The sequence below is a fragment of the Hypanus sabinus genome, chromosome 5, assembly GCF_030144855.1.
Source record: "Hypanus sabinus isolate sHypSab1 chromosome 5, sHypSab1.hap1, whole genome shotgun sequence".
Lineage (NCBI taxonomy): Eukaryota > Metazoa > Chordata > Chondrichthyes > Myliobatiformes > Dasyatidae > Hypanus > Hypanus sabinus.
In genome coordinates this window covers 179,715,779-179,734,249 of record NC_082710.1, presented here as the reverse complement: position 1 = coordinate 179,734,249, position 18,471 = coordinate 179,715,779, and the positions used below count along the sequence as shown (strand labels likewise).

At 44.5% G+C, this 18,471-nt stretch overlaps 1 pseudogene; it reads right to left on the bottom strand.

The window, feature by feature from the left end:
* Nucleotides 1-10,930: 10,930 nt before the first annotated feature.
* The window catches only part of LOC132394682 (zinc-binding protein A33-like), a 29,058-nt pseudogene continuing 21,517 nt past the window's right edge, over nt 10,931-18,471 (bottom strand).

Genomic DNA, 18,471 nt, shown 5'->3' with positions numbered 1-18,471 from the left:
AAAAAATCAACTTAAGTCATGTGTATAGAAATATTGAATAAAAGTCTCCCAAGTTTCCTCGAACTTAATCAAAGAATTAAACATGCCACCCCAATTTTTTTCAAGGTTGAAATAAGCTATAGTTTGAGAGAACCATTTAAGTGTAGTTGGAGGATCAGAATCTTTCCATTTAAATAAAATGGATCTTCTGGCTATCGGTGTAACAAATGCTATCAAACAGCAGGCTGAAAATGATAACTAGAATCAGTCATTGGTAATCCAAAAATTGCAGTAATAGGATGGAGTTGTAAATCAATATGTAAAACTGCTGAAACAATATCAAGGATGTCTTTCCAATATTTTTTCAAAAGAGAGCAGGACCAAAACATATGGGTTAAAGAAGCAACCTCAGACTTACATTTGTCACACATAGGATTTATATCAGAATAAAAACGGGCTAGTTTGTCTTTTGACATATATGTTCTATGAATCACTTTAAATTGTACTGAAGTACGTCTAGCACACATTGAAGAAGTATTAACTAATTTAAGAATCTTTTCCCATTCTTCTATGGATATGCTTACTTTAAGTTCCCGTACCCATTCATTCTCTGCAAATCTCTGGTGAGACCGCATTTAGTATTGTGTTCAATTCTGGTCACCTCATTATAGGAAGGATGTGGAAGCTGTGGAGAGGGTGCAGAGGAGATTTACCAGGATGTTGCCTGGTTTGGAGAACACGGCATATGAACCAAGGTTTGCAGAGCTGGGACTTTTCTCTTTGGAGCGTAGAAGAATGAGAGGGACTTGATAGAGGTCTACAAGATTATGAGAGGCATAGATAGGGTGGATAGTCAGTACCTGTTTCACACGGCACCAATAGCAAACACCAGAATGCATATGTACAAAATTAAGGGAGGGAAGTTTAGGGGAGACATCAGGGGTAAGTTTTTTACACAGAGGGATGTGAGTGCCTGGAATGACTTGCCAGGGATGGTGGAGGAGGCTAAAACATTAGGGGTATTTAAGAGCCTCTTGCACAGGCACATGGATATAAGAAAAATAGAGGGTTATGGGGTAGTGTGGGTTTAGTACTTTTTTTAAGGATTATATGGGTCGGCACAACATGGAGGGCTGAAGGGCCTGTACTGTGCTGTAGTGTTCTATGGTTCTATGGTTCTTTACTTTATCAGATATACCTGAAGAGATTTTCATGATCAAATTGTAGATAATTTGTATTGCACTCTTTTGTAAGGAATTTAATCTTAAACTTTTTTCCCGTAATTTCAGCTTGATATACCATTGGATGGGTAGGCAAAATAACATACAAACAATTTCTAATCTGTAGATAACTAAAAAAGTGTGATATAGGTAAATTGTATTTATTATAAAACTGTTCAAAAGACATAAAACAGTTATCTGTAAATAAATCACGAAAACAGTTTATTCCTTTCATTTTCCAAAGATGAAAAGCTTGATCAATTCGGGATGGTTGAAAAAAATTAAATTAAAAAGGGCTAGTAAGGGTAAATTTATTCAAATCAAAAAATTTATGAAATTTTTGGGCTGGTAATTTGTTTATTCAATTTAGTAAATGCGAAGGGGAGCGAAGCCCCTAAATTAGACGCCAATGAAAATCCTTGCACAGACTCACATTCAAGATTCAGCCACCTTCGACTTTGGGTCTTATCTAACTTTTGGGTCCATAAGGTTAAATTTCGGATATTAATTGCCGAATAATAAAATCTAAAGTTCGGCATCGCCAAACAACCACCCTTTTTTGATTTCTGTAAATATTTCTTACTCAACCTTGGATTCTTACCCTGCCATACATATGAAGAAATTTTGGAATCAATAATATCATAAAAAGATTTAGGAATAAATATTGGTACTACCTGAAATAAATAAAGAAACTTAGGTAAAACTATCATCTTAATAACAGTGATTTGGCCAACTAATGATAAGGACATTGGAGACCATTTAGTTAATAATTGTTTAATATGATCAATTAAAGGTAAGAAATTAGCCTTAAATATTTCCTGATGCTTCTGAGTAATTTTAACCCCTAAATACATAAAGTAATCTGTAGCCAATCTAAATGGAAAAATTCTGTAAGTTAAAGTTTGCGTATTTAATGGGAATAACTCACTCTTACCAAAATTTAATTTATAACCAAAAAAGCTACTAAATTGAGCAAGTAACGATACATCTGAAGGAATGGATTTCCCTGGATTAGAAATATGTAATAACAAGTCATCTGCATATAATGATACCTTATGTGTTTCATTGCCCCACATAATGCCAAATATATTTGGCGAATCTCTAAAAGCAATTGCCAGGGGTTCTAAAGCAATGTCAAATAGTAAAGGACTTAAAGGGCAACCCTGCCTTTAGAAAAGCCTAAAAAAGGGAAATCTCTGACTGTTTGTAACTACAGAGGCCAAAGGAATGTGATATATCAATTTAATCCAAGATATAAACTTCGGACTAAAATTAAATTTCTCAATAGCATAAAACAAATATTTCCATTCAATTCTGTCAAATGTCTTCTCGGCATCCAATGAAATAATACATTTTGGAATTTTAGGTGTGGAAGTATATATAATATTCAATAATCTCCTAACATTAAAGTATGAGTAACGATTTTTTATAAATATAACCATATAACAATCACAGCACGGAAACAGGCCATCTCGGCCCTCCTAGTCCGTGCCGAACTCTTAATCTCACCTAGTCCCACCTACCCGCTCTCAGCCCATAACCCTCCACTCCTTTCCTGTCCATATACCTATCCAATTTTACCTTAAATGACACAACTGAACTGGCCACTACTACTTCTACAGGAAGCTCATTCCACACAGCTATCACTCTCTGAGTAAAGAAATACCCCCTCGTGTTTCCCTTAAACTTCTGCCCCCAACTCTCAAATCATGTCCTCTCGTTTGAATTTCCCCTACTCTCAATGGAAACAGCCTATTCACGTCAACTCTATCTATCCCTCTCAAAATTTTAAATACCTCGATCAAATCCCCCCTCAACCTTCTACGCTCCAATGAATAGAGACCTAACTTGTTCAACCTTTCTCTGTAACTTAAGTGCTGAAACCCAGGTAACATCCTAGTAAATCGTCTCTGCACTCTCTCTAATTTATTGATATCTTTCCTATAATTCGGTGACCAGAACTGCGCACAACATTCCAAATTTGGCCTTACCAATGCCTTGTACCATTTTAACATTACATCCCAACTTCTGTACTCAATGCTTTGATTTATAAAGGCCAGCGTTCCAAAAGCCTTCTTCACCACCCTATCTACATGAGACTCCACCTTCAGGGAACTATGCACTGTTATTCCTAGATCTCTCTGTTCCTCTGCATTCCTCAATGCCCTACCATTTACCCTGTATGTTCTATTTGGATTATTCCTGCCAAAATGTAGAACCTCACACTTCTCAGCATTAAGCCCCATCTGCCAACGTTCAGCCCATTCTTCTAACCGGCATAAATCTCCCTGCAAGCTTTGAAAACTCACCTCATTATCCACAACACCTCCTACCTTAGTCCTGACTGATCTTCTGAAACAATTTTGGGCAACATGTTTTCCAATCTAATTTGCCATTATTTTAGAAATTTTTTTTAAAAATCTGCATTTAACAAAGATATTGGTCTGTATGAAGCACATGCAGTCGGGTCTTTATCTTTTTTAAGAATTAAGGAAATGGATGCTTCATAAAAGGATTGTGGTAGTTTTCCTATCAATAAGGCATCTTTAAAAGTTCTACTTAACCAAGTAGAAAGTAAATCAGAAAAATATATTTTAAAAATTCTACAGTAAATCCACCCATACCAGGGGCTTTACCGGAGTTCATTAAAGAAATTGCTTTCTGTATTTCTTCCTCTGTAATCAGTGTATCTAATAGTAAACATTCATCAGATGATAGTTTGGGGATATTCAATTTCCCTAAGAATTCATGCATTGTAGTAGTATCGTCAGGGAATTCTGATTGAGATGAAGAGGTACAGAATTCTTGAAAGGATTTATTTCTCTCATCATGGTTGACTGTAAAATTGCCATCCTATTTACAACCTTTAATAATCTGGCATTTAACTGAAACAATTTTCAATTGATTGGCCAATAATTTCCCCGATTTATCACCATGTACGTAAAATTGAGATTTAGTTTTAAGTAACCGGTTTTCAATGGGAGATGTTAATAACAAACTATGTTACATCTGAAGTTCAACCCTCTTTTCATAAAGCTCCAAATTGGGAGTAACTGAATGTTCTTTATCAATTTCTTTTATCTTATAAACCAATATGGACATTTCGTTATTGGTTCGCTTTTTTAAACCAGCAGAGTATGGAATAATTTGTCCACGAATATATGCTTTAAAAGTTTCCCATAATATTCCGCTGGAAATTCCATCAGTAGAGTTAGTTGAAAAGAAAAAAAATGATCTGTTCTTTAATGAAACTAACAAACTTTAAGTCTTGAAGTAAGGTCGAGTTGAACTGCCATTTTCTAGTTCTAAACTTACATCAGCTCATTTAATTGATAATTTCAGAGGTGCATGATCATAAATAGTAATTTCATCATAATCACAAGCAATAACTGATGGTACTAATCAGGAACCAATAAAAATGTAATCAATTCTAGAATAATTGTGATAATCATGAGAGAAAAAAGGAAACACTTCATCATTAGGTTGTAGAAGCAGCCAAATGTCTGATATTCTAGAGTCTACTAAAAGAATTAATAAAAAATGCAGATTTATTTGGTAGGATTTGTTTAACTGAAGACCTATCCATCAAAGGATTCAAATAGCAGTTAAAGGCTCCACCCATTATCAACTTATAATCATTTAAGTTAGGGAGTAATGCAAATAATTTCTTTAAAAATTCAGGATAATCGACATTTGGTGCATAAATATTACCCACAACAACTTTTTTATTATAAAGTAAACCAGCGATCAACAAAAATCTACCAGTTGGGACTGAAATTGTCTCATAATGAAAGAATGGAATCGAAGAATCAATAAATATAGAAACACCTTTCACCTTTGTGGATAAGTTAGAATGAAACAGCATGCCCCTCCAAAATCTAAAAAAAAACGCTGATTGTCCTTCCTCATGTGAGTCTCCTGTGCAAAAATAATTTGAGCTTTCAGTCTATTAAATATTTTTTATAAATTTCCATTTAATTGAATGTTCAAACCATTAGTATTCCATGAAACAAAATTAGTAGTCTTACCCATTTTCAATAAGTAAATTATACAATGTATAAAAGGTTAATCCTACTGTAGCGAAGTCATGTTCTCAAAAAAGAAAAGCAAGTCAAAAGAGGAACCGGAAATCACGACAGTGAGACATATTTGCAGAAGCTCTCGGTGGTACGGATACGCCGGGTGCTGGTGAGACCCGAGATGCAGAATCTCTCGGTGATACGGACACGCCGGGTGGTGGTGAGACCCCAGAAGCTCTCGGTGGTACAGACATGCCGGGTGCTGGTGAGACCCGAGCTGCAGAATCTCTCGGTGGTACAGACACGCCGGGTGCTGGTGAGACCCGAGCTGCAGAATCTCTCGGTGGTACGGACACGCCGGGTGGTGGTGAGACCCGAGTTGGGTGGTGGTGAGACCCGAGCTGCAGAATCTCTCGGTGGTACAGACACGCCGGGTGCTCGTGAGACCCGAGCCGGGTGGTGGTGAGACCCGAGCTGCAGAATCTCTCGGTGATACAGACAGGTGAACATCAGGAATAACGAGCAACGGGAGGTCACTTTTAAAGGAGGGATGCCCCTGGCGCATTAGTTCCCGGTGACGGTGATGCATAGTGCCCCTGTGAGGCTCGCGGGGTGAGAACCATTGGAAAACAGCGATAAGTTGTCCGTTGGGGCGTTTAACTTTGGGGCCTCGCCTGTGCTGGAGAGTTGGAAGCGGAGGATGGTGGAGAAGACGTTGATGCTGAAAGATGTTTTTTCCCTAGACAAGTTTGACGTGGGCTGTTCCAGGAGCACTCGCCACACCATCCGGGTGACTGATGACAGCCCGTTCTGAGAAAGGTCACGGCTACTGACCCCTGCAGACGTGAAGGATGTACGGCAGTACTTGTGTAAGTTGTAGGAAGCTGGGATCATTTCGGAGTCCCGCAACCCTCATGCCTCCCCGATAGTCGTGGCCAGGAAGAAAAATGGGAAGATTCGTATGTGTATGGACTATAGGACTGTGAATGGGCGCACCATCCCTGACCAGTATACAGTCCCCAGGGTCGAAGACGCGCTGGCCTGTCTGAGAGGGGCGGAGTGGTTCAGTGTGTTGGATTTGAGGAGTAGATATTACCACATCCCGATGAGTGAGGCGGATAAGGAGAAAACGGCCTTTCTATGCCCTCTGGGGTTTTACCAGTTCGAAAGGATGCCCCAAGGCAAATCGGAGACCCCTGCCACCTTCCAGAGGATCATGAAGAAGACCGTGGGGGATATGAACCTGCTTGAAGTTCTGGTATATTTGGACGGCCTGATCGTATTTGGATCCACCTTGGAAGAACATGAAGCGAGGCTAATGAAGGTGCTCAACCGGCTGAAGGATGAAGGGTTAAAACTTTCCCTGGACAAGTGCCAGTTTGCCAGACGTCTGTTAGCTATGCTGGACATATAATCTCGTGGAATGGAGTAGCTACGATCGAAGCGGTGACCACCTGGCCGAGGCCCCGGACTGTGAGCGCTCTGCGCTCGTTTTTGGGGTTCCGTGGATACTACCGGAGATTCGTGAAGGGATACGCCAAGGTGAGCCGTCCCTTGAACCAGCTTCTACGTGGCTACACCCGACCCTTGGAACAGAAAGAGAAAGGGAGAAGAGGAAGGGAGGCTGGAGCATATTTGAGCTCCGCAGGGCCCTTTGGACAGAGATGGGATGACCAATGTGAAGCAGTTGAAGGAGATGCTGACTCAGGCGCCGGTGCTGGCTTTTGCAGACCCCCGATTGCCCTTTCTGCTACACACCGATGCCAGTCCGGAGGGGTTAGGGGCCGTCTTGTACTAGGATCAGGGGGCTGGGCTGAGGCTGGTAGCATTTGTCACCGTCCGAGAGGAACTTCCCCACCACAAGTTGGACTTTCTGGCGTTGACTTGGGCAGTGGTGGATAAGCTGAGCGGCTATCTCTACGGGGCCAAGTCTGAGGTGAGAACGAACAACCCGCTCACCTACATCCTGACCTCGGCGAAACTGGACGCCACCGGTCATCGTTGGTTGGCCACCCTGTCTGCATATGATTTTAGCCTGAAGTACCGGCTGGGGAGCCATAATGTCGGTGCGGATGCTTTGTCTCAACAGAGGCATGAGGACCTGGAGGGGGACGAGGAGCGGGAGAGCGTTCCTGCATCCAGGGTGAAGGCCATGTGTCAGTTTGCTATCACCGCGCAGGCTGAGGAAAAGGAGAGGCCAGATCGTGCGGTGGAACAATTGGGGGCATCTATTGACGCCCTACCCCTAGTTTACTGTGACATGACTGCTCTGAAGACCCCGCAGCTGCCAGAGTAGAGTCCTGGGGAAATTGCAGCTGCTCAGCATGATGACCCTGGCATTGGCACTATTTGGGACACAGTTGAGAAGGGGGACGTGGCCCAGATGGAGAAGACACAACACAGCTCAGTGTTTCTGTTACTGAGCGAGTGGCCTTGGTTGAGGTTGAAGAACGAAATGTTATACAGGGTAACGTCACCCCCGGACTGAACTCAAGTGTTGCCAGCTGGTCCTGTCTGAGAAGTATCGGAGGGTTGCGATGAAGTCACTGCATGACGACTCTGGACACTTGGGGGTGGAGAAGACCAATGAGTTGCTCAAGGACCGGTTCTATTAGTCCTGAATGAGGTCAGAGGTCGACGAGTATTGCAAGTCCTGCATATGTTGCATACGCCAGAAGACACTGCCCGGGCAGGGTGCTCCGTTGTCCCACTTGCAGAGTGCGGGGCCTTTGGACCTCGTGTGTATGGATTTCCTGGCCATAGAACCCGATGCCAGCAACACGGCGAATGTCTTAGTCATCACGGACCACTACACCAGGTTTGCTCAAGCGTTCCCCACCAAGGATCAGAGGGCAACTACAGTGGCAAAAGTGCTATGGGAGAAGTATTTTGTGCATTATGGCCTTCCCCGACAGATACATAGTGACCAGGGACGGGATTTCGAGAGTAAGCTCATCTATGAGTTACTGGGCATGCTGGGAATTGAGAAATCGAGGACCACGCCCTATCACCTGCAGGGCGACCCCCAGCCGGAGAGGTTTAATCGGACCCTGCTGGATATGCTCGGGACTCTGGAGATCAGCAAAAAGAGTCAATGGAGTCAACATATTGGACATCTGGTTCACTGTTACAACTGTACACGCAATGACACTACTGGGTACTCGCCCTATTATCTGATGTTCGGGCGCGAGGCAAGCTTGCCCATTGACCTCTGTTTCGGGACGGCCGCGGGTGAAGTATCGCCGAAGCCTTACTTGAAGTACGTGGCTGATATGCAGAAGGAGCTGCAAAGGGCTTTTGAGTTGTCTGGGGAGGCGGCCGCCAAGCAGAATCGGGGAAATAAGAGGTATGACCAGAACGTGAAGTTCTCCCAACTCCTGCCGGGAGACCGAGTCCTCACAAGGAATTTGGGATTACCTGGGAAGCAGAAGCTGGCTGATCGCTGGTCGGGCACATCCTCTGTGGTGGAGAGTCAGTTGCCCAACTTACCGGTTTTCCGAGTGCGGCCCGAGGATGGGAAGGGGCCCGTCAAGATTCTCCATCGGAATCACCTGTTGCCTCTGGGGTGAGATGTACGGGTACAGCGGGAGCCCGAGGTGCCAGCCGCACGTAGTACCAGGACTTTGCGTCCACTCAGGGTGGAGGAAGAGCCCACACCGGGAGAGACGGACCCAAGCCCAGACCCTGTGAGAGATACTGACTCGCATGATTGGTACATGCTGCCGTTCGCTGACGCCCCCGTGATGGAGGGGGAGGATCCTGGCCCTTCCCCCACTGTTAGAGGGGGTAAGGGGGGATAGTGATGGGCCGTCAGGAGTACCACAGGGCGTCGGCGGGGAGTATGTGGGGCCTGAGCAAGCGATAGAGGGTTCCGCGGTGACCGCTCGCAGGAGGGTTCGCCTCATAGTTTCCACTCCTCCGAGGTGGAGGAGTTAGAAAAGGGAATGCGCAGATCGCAGAGAAGTTGGCGCCCTCTCAGATAGGTTGGCCTATGTAGCACCTGGGGAACAGGGTGTGATCTCCACTGTTTTGGGGAGTTATGTCACTGCTTTCTGCACCTGGGTTGGGCTTTGTGTTTTGCAGGAAGCATTGGCCAATTATCTGAGCGTCATGAGGGCATGAGGAAATTTGGTGGGGGTAAACTGTAGGGCTCTCAGCACCAGTAACTGTGGTGTTCACTGTTCAGGCTAACAAAATGGCTTCTCTGTATTTTTATAATGAAATGGCTTCTCTGTGATGCTGTAATGGGTTTCCGTGTCTGGAATGTTAGGGTTATCACTGCAGATGCTGAATGTCGGCGGTTCGGATGGTGGCCAAACGCTCGGAAGGTCGTTGTGGATGGAACCGGAGGTGTGAGCTCCTACGTATTAAAATATTATGTGCACAAATTGATAAACTTACTGAATTGGCACCTTTAGGTTATCTGTTTCTACTAATCCATCACTAAGAAAAAACTATAAAGTTGCAATTATTTACTTGGTTTTGGTGTGTTGTCTGGTATTTGTACTGGGCATGTACTGGGGGGGCATTACACCATATTTACACCGATGTATTGAACTATTGGCGGGATGACGGTGGTTCACCCTAGGCTGGGGGGGGGGGGTAAATTGGGGTCACGGATGCTACACACTTAATAATAAAAAAACCTACTATAACAATCTTATGTTTGTTGCTACAGTCTGTGATCTCTTCACAAATTTGTTCCTCTAAAACCCTAGGTCTGTTGGGTGGTCTGTAATATAATCCCATTAATGTAGTAAGACCTTTCTTATTTCTCAGCAGCAGTCGACCACACCCCTCCCAGTACACTACAATATCATAACTCCAGGTGTTGATCCAAGCCCTGAGCTCATCCCCCCTTCCTACGATACTCCTTGCATTGATATTTACGCAGCTCAGATACTAGTCACACCATGCTCAGCCTTTTGATTCCTGACTTGGTCTACAGACTTACCAACATCGATCTCAACAACTTCTCCACTAACTGTTCTGGCACTCTAATTCCCATCCCCCTACAACTCTAGTTTAAACCCCACCATGCAGCATTAACAAACTTTCTCACAAGCATATGAATCCCCTTCTAGTTCAGGTGCAAACAGTCCCTGCTGTACAGGTCCCACCTCCCCTGTAAGAGAGCCCAACGATTCAAAAGTTTTATGCCCTCCCCCCTAAACCATAGTCACGAGTTAAACTGTATAATCCTCCTAGTTCTGGCCTCACTAGCATGTGGCACAGGTAGCAATCCTGAGATCACAGGCCTGAAGGTCCTGCCCTTTAACTTGGTACCAAACTCCCAGAACTTCCTGTGCAGAACCTGTCAATGGTACCTACATGGACCACGACATCTGGCTGTTCACCATCTAACTGAAGAATGCTGACAACTCGATGCGAGATGTCCTGGTCCCTGGCACCGGGAGGCAACAGACCATCGGGATTCTTGTTCTTGCCCACAGAACCTCCTTTATGTTCCCCTAACTGATGAACCCCCATCACACAGCACAGCTCTTCTCCCGGTTTCCTTTCTGAGTCACAGAGGCAGACTCAGTGCCAGAGACCCTATGCGGTGACTTTCCTCTGCCAGATCATCCCCCCAACAGTATCCAAAGTGAAATACCTGCGGTTGAGATGTTCGCTGTGTTACGAATCCCGTAACTGGATCACTTACCAGCAAAGATAGAGAGGTCCATTGAAATCTGATGGTACTATTTTTAAAAGTCTTTATTTATGAAAGGGGCACAAAAATAAGATTAATACAAACATTCCGATAATATACGTAGTCACTACTCAATCTAAAAGCGTGGGTCTAATAATAACCATCAATAAGAAACAGCTCAATCGTTTGTCTAGGGGATAATATATTGTCCGATGGAAATATAAGTCACTCAAATTCCTGCAGGCTTCTGGCTTTCGGGGGGGACGGACCGCTGGGTTTTCACTTGTTGGAGAGAGAGAGAGAGATCGGTGAGAAAAGAAAACTTGCCCGGGTCTTTATGAAGCAAATCCGTTGAATCAGGGGAGCGGGCTTCCCCGTTGTTAGCTAAAAGCGGTTTTCCGTGATTCCAGGCATGGAATCCAACGCACGTGGCTTCCTTCAAATGGCTTCCCGCTACTGCGGGATCGTTAACATTTCTTCTGGTGCGTCTCAAGGGGGTGCTCCCCCAGACTCTCTTTTATACTTCCTCACGGGGTCTCAGATGTCAATCAGGTTGGGATGATGCAATCTCTCTCTCAACCAGCCTACTTTGCCCGAGGCTTGCACGTAGCATAGTTCCCAATCCACAAACGTGGTCTCCAGGAGACAATGGTCAATGTTGCATTATTTTGCTTCGCGGTGGAACGAGGTATTCAGCACGTCTCTCTCTCCCATTTCCTGGGTCTATTCAGCATGTCTCTCTCTCCCATTTCCTGGGTCTACTGACCCCCCCTCAACTAGTGCTCTTGCGATTCTCACAAAGGAGGGGGCTCCCGCCCCTTCGGCCCCTCAGAGCTGTGGTGCATTCATAACAGCTGACACGATGGGAATCTCTGGCGCTTTGTGTGTTACCACCACTACATGTCCTATCTTACCAATGTTCACTGTGACTTCTCGCCCCCAGTCAGCACCACCAGTTACTCTGTCAGTCCCCGTGGACTTTAGCAGCCGGGGAGCTCAGGACCCACCACCCGCGGCTGCTGCTGAATCCGCAGGGTTTCTGTTCCGTTGACGGATGAGGTGAATCAGTTAAAATTAATGGTTTGATAATTCTCACATCATGTTTATTTCACTCTCCGCACATTTATATTTAAAGTGATTTACTCCTGACGCCGGTCCCGGACCCGACCCGTTTACAGACCCGGAGCGGAACCGGAACAGATTCTCAGCCACTCGTTTTCATATGCAGTCGCGAATAAAGGATAAAGTTTCTCCGTGAATTTATTCCCAGTGAAGGTGTGGAGATGGGACTTGGTCTCTGCGTTGTAAAATGAAACTGTCCCGGACTCGTAACTGAGATAAACTCCCACCCTCCCGGGGATGGGACCGGCAGGGAGATGGGACTCAGGGGAGGTGAGAACCTTCATCGTGTTATCTTTCCACGCAATGATCCAAAATCCGGTCTCCGGACTCGGTCTGACCCGTTCCTTCCTCTCCACAGACTCTGTGGCGACTCCCAGATCCCAGCACTGATTCCCCGTCACCTCCACCTCCCAGTAATGTCTCCCCGATGTGAATCCCTCCGATCCCAGCACACAAATCCAGTATGCAAACCTCTTCCTGGTGTCAGGGAGATTCCTCTGGGTTCCGGTCCGTCTCACACTCTTCCGATCCTCAGACACCTCAAGACACAAAGTTGCTGTTTCCACATCCAGGGTGACAGAGACTGGGGGTAGAAGCAGAGAATTAGAGAGTCCCCTGTGGTGATATCATGTGCAATGATGTGCCAGTAAGTGACTGGACAGAGCACTGAGCTAGAATGTTCCAGCTCATGGCTGGGTTAAGACGTGCTTATTCATTACTGTAAATGAAAGTTCTCTAATTCTTCCAGAATATGATTCTTTACTGTTAACCCACGATATATTTAAACAGAAGTAACATAACATGGTTTCAGGAGTGGTTCTGGAAGAATAATACAGGAGAATCGCGAATCGAAGGGAAAAATAAAGAAAAAATTCCAAATTTAAAATGTATAATGAAAGGTTTACCACCCACTGACTGGCAATATAGCTGAGAATTGGAGGATATTCAAGCAATAGTTTGAACTGTACTTATCGGCGATCAATTATGAAGAGAATCATAAAAAAACCAAATCTGCATTTCTGCTCCATGTAATCGGGAATAACGCAGTAGAGATATATAACAATTTTTTTCTTCGAAGATGGAGATAATTTCAATTTAAAGTCAATAATGGACAGATTTTAAGTATTTTGTAGACTTAAGTGTAATTTAATGTATGAGCGATAGTAATTCTTCACATGTGCACAAAGAGCTGCTGAAACAATTGATCTGTATGTAAGAAAGCATAGTAGAACATGCGAGTTTGGATTGCTCACGGACTCTCTCATTAAAGGTAGAATTGTTTGCGGCATTCGACATAATGCTCTGAGAGAAAGGCTGTTGAGAGAGCAAGATTTAAATTTTGAAAAAGCTTTGGCACTCTGCAAAGCTTCTGAGACCATGACGTTGCAGGCTGAAGAGCTTTTAGTCGAAAACTGCAATGTAACCGTTGTTAGAAAGTTGGAATATATCAAGAAATATAATAATACTTCGACAAAACTGACAGAGAGCAAGACGGCATTTGAAAGAGAAAAGTCATGTGATCACTGTGCGCAGGAACATCGACCAAATCAGTGTATGGCAAAATTTGCAATGTCTACAGTAAGATTAGTCATTTTTCACACTGTTGTAAAAGTAGAAAGAAGGAAAATAAAATGAAACAAGTAAATGCTGTGATTGAAGATGAACGTGAGGAATTTTATATCAATGTGCTTTGTGAAAATAAACAAAGTAAGAATTCTGGACTATTCCATTGCAAGTGAATCAAAACAATATTCTGTTTAAACTTGATACTGGAGCGCAAATAAATGTTCTTGCAGAATCTGAGTTTAATGCTTTAAAGCCAAGATTTAAGTTACATCAGACAAATATAAAAGTGACTGGGTATTCAGGTTCAGACATTCCAGTTAAAGGAACATGTGTGGCAAAGGGTTCACACAAAAATATTGTGCACACGCTTTCATTTGTGATCGTGCCAAAAAAACTGTAGAGTCAATTCTGGGTTTATCAGCCTGCGAAAGACTTAATTTGGTGAATATAATTTTAGTCCTGGGTAGTGACACAGAGTCAGAATATGACTTCATGAAAGAGCAAGACAGAACAGAATTTGATTCCAATGTGGCAAAATTAAAAGAAGTCATAAAGAAAGATCCCATACCCATCCCCTTGTCACCAGCATCTGACAAAGCATTGCCACCAAAAGCAAACTTGCCGCTACAGTACAAAACTGATCTGAAGCCAATGAGTGACAAGAATCAGGATCCAACTGAGGAAGTGAAAGCACAAGTGAGGGAATTGAGAAGTTTTATTGAAATGATGAAGTCTCAGCATAAAGAAGATAAATTACACAGTTAATGAATGAACTAGATCAAGAAAAGAAGATTTGTATTTCATTACAAATGGAAGTGGAAGGAGTTAAGAAAGATACAGTCCAAGCGGAAGAAGGAGTGGTGCTAAGAAGAAATCGCAAAGACCTCAAGAAAGAGCCAACTTCAGAGATTCAGTTACCTGACACTGACAAGGCAAAACATTTAAATAATAACAAGGAAGCACAAATTCTGTGTATACCACTTAGGTCTACCCCTGTTTGTAAAACCACACAGAGACTGATAGAGACTTGCTGAATTATATGTTTGCTTTGATTAACGTTGTTAATTGTTTTTCTTTTTAAGGAAAGGAAAATGTGGTGTTATCACGTGCAATGAAGTGCCAGGACATGATTGGACAGAGCACTGAGCAGGAGTGCTAGAATACTCCAGCACGTGGATGGAGACAGATCTCTGGAGACAGCCTATCTACTGATATCTACTATAAGCCTACAGACTCTCACAGCTACCTGGACTATTCCTCTTCCCACCCTGCCTATCTTGCAAAAATACTACCCGCTTCTCACAATTCCTCCATCTCAGCCGCATCTGCTCTCAGGATGAGGCTTTTCATTCCAGGACAAAGGAGATGTCTTCCTTTTTTAAACAAAGGGGCTTCCCTTCTTCCACCATCAACTCTGCTCTCAAACGCATCTCTCCCATTTCCCGCACATCTGCCCTCACCCCATCAACCCGCCACCCCACTCGGGGTAGGGTTCCCCTTGTCCTTACCTACCACCCCACCAGCCTCCAGGTCCAACGTATAACTCTCCGTAACTTCCGCCACCTCCAACGGGATCCCACTACCTAACACATTTTCCCCTCCCCCCCTTCTGCTTTTCGCAGGGTTCGCTCCCTACGCGGCTCCCTTGTCCACTCGTCCCCCCCATCCCTTCCCACCGATCTCCCTCCTGGCACTTATCCTTGTAAACGAAACAAGTGCTACACCTGCCCTTACATTTCCTCCCTCACCACCATTCGGGGTCCCAGACAGTCCTTCCAGGTGAGGCGACACTTCACCTGTGAGTCAGCTGGTGTGGTATACTGCGTCAGGTGCTCCCAGTGTGGCCTTTTATATATTGGTGAGACCCGATGCAGACAGGGAGTCCGTTTCGCTGAACACCTACGCTCAGTCCGTCAGAAAAAGCAGGATCTCCCAGTGGCCACACATTTTAATTCCACGTCTCATTCCCATTCTAATATGTCTATCCATGGCCTCCTCTAAAATGAATCCAAACTCAGGTTGGAGGAACAACACCTTATATACAGGCTGGGTAGCCTCCAACCTGATGGCATGAACATTGACTTCTCTAACTTCCGTTAATGCCCCTCCTCCCCTTCTTATCCCATCCCTGACATATTTAGTTGTTTGCCTGTTCTCCATCTCCCTCTGGGGCTCCCCCACCTCCTTTCTTTCTCCTGAGGCCTCCCGTCCCATGATCCTTTCCCTTCTCCAGCTCTGTATCACTTTCGCCAATCACCTTTCCAGCTCTTAGCTTCATCCCACCCCCTCCGGTCTTCTATCATTTCACATTTCCCCCTCCCCCCTACTACTTTCAAATCTCTTACTATCTTTCCTGTCGGTTAGTTCTGACGAAGGGTCTTGGCCCAAAACGTTGACGGCACTTCTCCCTATAGATGCTGCCTGGTCTGCTGTGTTCTACCAGCATTTTGTGTGTGTTGTTAACTGCAATGTTCCCGAGGTTTTTCCTCTGGGATGGACAGCGGAGTTTTCCTAGTCAAAACACACAGAATTCTGAAGAAACTCAGTGGTTTAAGCAGCATATGCGGAGGGAGATGGACTGTGGATATTTCACATAATAACATAAGAAATAGGAGCAGGAGTAGGATATCCGGCCCATCGAGCCTGTCCTGCCTTTCAATAAGATCATGGCTGATCTGTCTGTAAACTCAGTTCCATCTACCTGCCTTTTCCCCATAACCCTTAATTCCCCTGCTATGTAAAACTCTATCTAACTGCATCTTAAATATATTTAGTGAAGAAGCCTCAACTGCTTCCCTGGGCAGAGAATTCCACAGATTTACCATTCTCTGGAAAAAAACGGTTTCTCCTCACTTAGGTTCTAAATCTTCTCCCTGAATCTTGAGGCAATGTCCCCTAGTTCTAGTCTCACCTACCAATGGAAACAACTTTCCTACTTCTATCTTACCTATCTCTTCAATATTTTGTATGCTTCTATAAGAACCCCTCCCATTCTTTTGAATTCCAGAGAGCATAGTCCCAGGCGACTCAATCTCTCCTCATAGGTTAACCCCTTCTTCTCTGGAATCAACGTGGTGAACCTCCTCTGCACCACCTCCAAAGCCAGTATATCCTTCCTCAAGTATGGAGACCAGAACTGCACACAGTACTCCAGGTGCGGCCTCACCAGGACCCTGTATAGTTGCAGCATGATCTCCCTGCTCTTGAATTCAATCCCTCTAGCAATGAAAGCCAACATTCTGTTTGCCTTCTTAATAACCTGTTGTACCTGTGATTCATGAACAAGCACTCCCACGTCCCTCTGCACAGCAGCATGCTGCAATCTTTCACCATTTAAGAAAGACGGGAGATAGCCAGTGGAAACGGGTGTGAGGAAGGGGTGGAGCAACAACTGGATCCAGAAGAGGATGGGGTGAGTAAACACTGGAAGCATTCAAAGAGGCAAGGCAGGCTTTATAGCTGAATTCACTCGTGCTGACCATCTTTTTTCAGCGAGCTTGTCCCATTTGCCCATTACTCCTTTAATTCTTTCCTACCCACAGACCAGTTCAAATGTCTTTAAAAATATTGTACCCACCTCTACACTTCCTCTGGCAGCCACCTAAGCTCTAGGGAAAGTTCCTAGCCTATCTAGCCTCTCCTTATAACCCAAGTCCTCCAGTCCTCAATGTCCAACAATTTTAGTGTCCTCCACAAACATACAAAACATGTCACCTACTTCCACTTCCAAATCATTCATATGAATTGTGAAAAAAAGTGGACCCAGCACCCATCACTGCAGAACACCACTGGACAGAGGCCACAACCCAGGCAATTCTGTATCCTATTGGCCAGATCTTAATCTAGCCCATGCGATCTAACTTTCTGGAATATTCTACCATAAGGTACCTTGTCAAATATCTCGCTAAAGTCCATGTAGACAATGTCTACTGCATTTCCATCATTCATTGAGAAAGCCAAGCTGGTTATCCCGGATTAGTCCTTGCCCTTCCAAATGATTGGAGATCCTGTCTCTCAGATTCCCTTCCATTAATGTACCCTCCACCAACGTTAGGCTCATTGGTCTGTACTTCCCAGTGTTTGCCCAACAGTCTATCTTGAATGAAGGTTCAACAATAGTTACCCTCCAGTCTTCTGGCCCCTCACCTATAGCTACTGATGATACACATATTGTGACAAGAGTCCGAGGCGAGAATGGTAAGGACCCAAGTGCTGGAGTGCGAAATCTAGACTCGATACACGATATCAGACTGAGACGAGAATCCAGAGTCCAGCTGACAACTATGCACCGAATCTTCTTCTTCCACTGACCATTGTGCTAATGGCAGCTCGCACCTATCAGGAAGGTGCATTACCACCACCTACTGGACTGGAATATGATTGGAGCTGTCACAAGGATCAGGTCCTGCCCACCAAACCTGTTTTAAGTAAAAAGTTCACCAGGGCCTACATGACTTATCCATCCCTACTTCAGGTGCCAGAATATCCTGCAGCCTAGGCACCACAGATTTACCCATATATTGATTAAACAGCTTCCTCATTATACCAAATATCTGTGGCACACCATGATTGCATGTTCCACTGTCTCTGGTACCTTAAAAAAATCTTACAACTCATTCCCATGCTTACCAACTAGTGCCAAAGTGGAGTGGAGATCTGTGTGTCCGAACCTCAATCTCGCCAACCACGCATCTTTCCTCTTATTCCTTCCCAAATGGCGCCTCCTCTGAACTCGTAAGCAGCCGTCAGTCCCAGGGGATCATGGGTTTGCATCTCTGGTGGACTGTGTCCTTTCCAGGGGATCATGGGTTTGCATCTCTGGTGGACTGTGTCCCAGGGGATCATGGGTTTGCATCTCTGGTGGACTGTGTCCTTTCCAGGGGATCATGGGTTTGCATCTCTGGTGGACTGT